Here is a 2,406-nt window from a genome sequence, read left to right as displayed (position 1 = left end):
GGCGGGGAGCAGCCGGGGAGGACCGTGAGCCGCGTTTTCCGCGATAAAACTGAATTTTTTAGGAATTCTCCCCACCCCCCGTAGCAGCGGGGCTCCCACCGGCTCCGCGCCGGGCCCCGCCGCCCCCCGGCCCCGTCCTCATCCATCCCCGCGCCCGTCCCCGTCCCTCTCTCTGCCCTCGAGCGTTTCCCCCCTCCCGCGCCTCGCTCTCTCCCGCTTCTGAGCAGTTCCACCCGTGGCAAAGGTTGCTCTTTCCTAAGGAACGGAGCAGACCACCGAAAACAAACAAACAAAAAAATGCCAAAACAGATAAAAAGCATTTTTATTTTCTTTCCATGACGCGCGCGCCTGCCTGCTTGGGGGTGACACTATTTCAGGCATGTCTATTATTTATGTTTTGCTATATTTATATTAATTAGAGACGCCGTCCCTGTACGTAGTTCTTCAAAAAAAGCAGAAGGGGACTGACAGCTGAGACTGAACTTTCTTGAGAGAAACAGGCAGAGAGGAGCAGAACACACAGCTATAGCTGCACGCCGCATGCTGTGCGACGTTCCTGCTCTACGCCTGGGATCTCTCCAGTCCCAGCCCTACTTTCCCTCCCTCTCTCCCTCCTGGCTGGGACTCCAGGGAGATGGGTCAGGGATCCTGGCTGGGATGCTGAGGGTGACAGAGTCCCCAGAGTCACACCAGTGTTACTGGAGATGGTGGCACTTGTGTCGTTTGCACTTGGGCAAGAGGAGCATCCCTTCAAAGCACCCAACCAGCCCCTGGTTATGGGCTGTGGCGAAGCACAGAGGAGCCTCACCTTGGGTCCTGAGCTACCCCGCTCCCGTCCACACCGACCATCTCCCTCAGGAGCTGCAACCTGTGTCATCACCTAGCCAAAGCGGGTGACCTCTCCTCTCCCCTGAGCCGAGCATCCCAGCCCTGTCTTTGTCCTGTCCAACTGCTCCAGGTCACTTCTCCTCCACCCCGGATAGGTCTCCCTGCAGGGAGGCAGCGATTTATCAAACATGTGGATGAGAGGAGAAGAGGAGGAGGAGGAGGAATGGGGAAGGCCCCTGGCTGGACACCCGCTGTTGCTTTCACCCAGGGAACCAGGGCACATCAGCTACGGGCTAGGCAGGCAGAGACCCAACCAGAGCTGGGGAAATACCTCCTGCGCAGGCTCAGCTGGCAGACACAGGGTCCTTTTCCCAGAAAGGACCCTTGCACCAGGTGAAACCTTGCTCAGCTCAGGGCTGACCAGCCCTTGCAGGACTGACGCACTTGGGATGCGCTTTTACCTCCAGCAATGCTCTCTGGATGGCAGTGGCCCCTCGGGGCTTTCTGGATGGCTGGGAGCTCCCACAGCTTTTGCCAGGGATTGGAAATGGTGCTGCATGAGTGGTGCAGGAATACTTTTTTCAGTCAAGGAGTCCAGCTTGACCACGAGGAGCCAGCAGCCCAGCCAAGATGCTGTGTGTACTCCCCCATTCTGTGCCTGGGTCTTGGGTGTTTCACACTCCCAGCACACCCAGACGAAAGAGTTTCATTCTTCCCCCGCATCCAAGTAGGTATTCCTTCCAGGGATTAATTAGTAAATTAAAATGGTAGAAAGACAAAATTATTATAATATGCACAAACCCCAGTGATGATGTGTCTCACAGATCTGCGTGTTGTGTCCCAGCACATTCCCACCTCCCTCAAAGGGCTGCGGGCAGCAGATTCACCCTCCAGATTGATTCCTTTAGTGGGAAAGACAGTGAGATCGGGGTTTGGGCAGATGAGAGGTACGTACGGGTGCCTTAAACACCAATCCCCAGGCCCAAAAGCCCTGACCATGCAGCCTGCAGTACTCTGCACCCATGGGACACGAGGGTCTCTTTGCTGGGGCAGCAGCAGCCGTGACCCAGGGGGTGCTGGCAGCAGCTGCGAAGCCTCTGTGCATGCTGGAGGTGAAAAACCCAGGTCCAGAAGAAATGGGAAGAAAAATGTGTGGGTGCTGCCCCATTTCATAATCTTTCCCCCTGGGGATTCATAACTTCTCCCCAGTCCTCATCAGTTTGCCAATACTCTCCCTGCCACGCTGATGACTCCCTGCCGCGGATCGGTGATGACCCCCCACCCGCCCGAGACCCCGCAGCCGCGGCTGCCTGTGCCTCCTCAGCAAAGCGCTCCTGCCAAGCCCTGCGCCTCGAGGCCAGGGCTGGCCAAGCCTCCCCCTCCAGATTAATGCGAGCGACGCACTAAAAGCTGGATTGATTAGAGCTGCAGCCCTGTTTTCTAGCCCTGTCCAAAAAAGCCATCACATTGTCCCTGGCGAAGACTGTTCTTCTTAAACCTGAGTCACTTATGATTCCTTGTTCTGATGCTCAGTGATTTCTTTTTTTTTCACTGGTTCCCCCTGGCAGGGCCCAAACC

This window comes from Opisthocomus hoazin, chromosome 4 (assembly GCF_030867145.1).
Source record: "Opisthocomus hoazin isolate bOpiHoa1 chromosome 4, bOpiHoa1.hap1, whole genome shotgun sequence".
Taxonomy (NCBI): Eukaryota; Metazoa; Chordata; class Aves; order Opisthocomiformes; family Opisthocomidae; genus Opisthocomus; species Opisthocomus hoazin.
Note: the sequence above shows the minus strand (reverse complement) of the source record.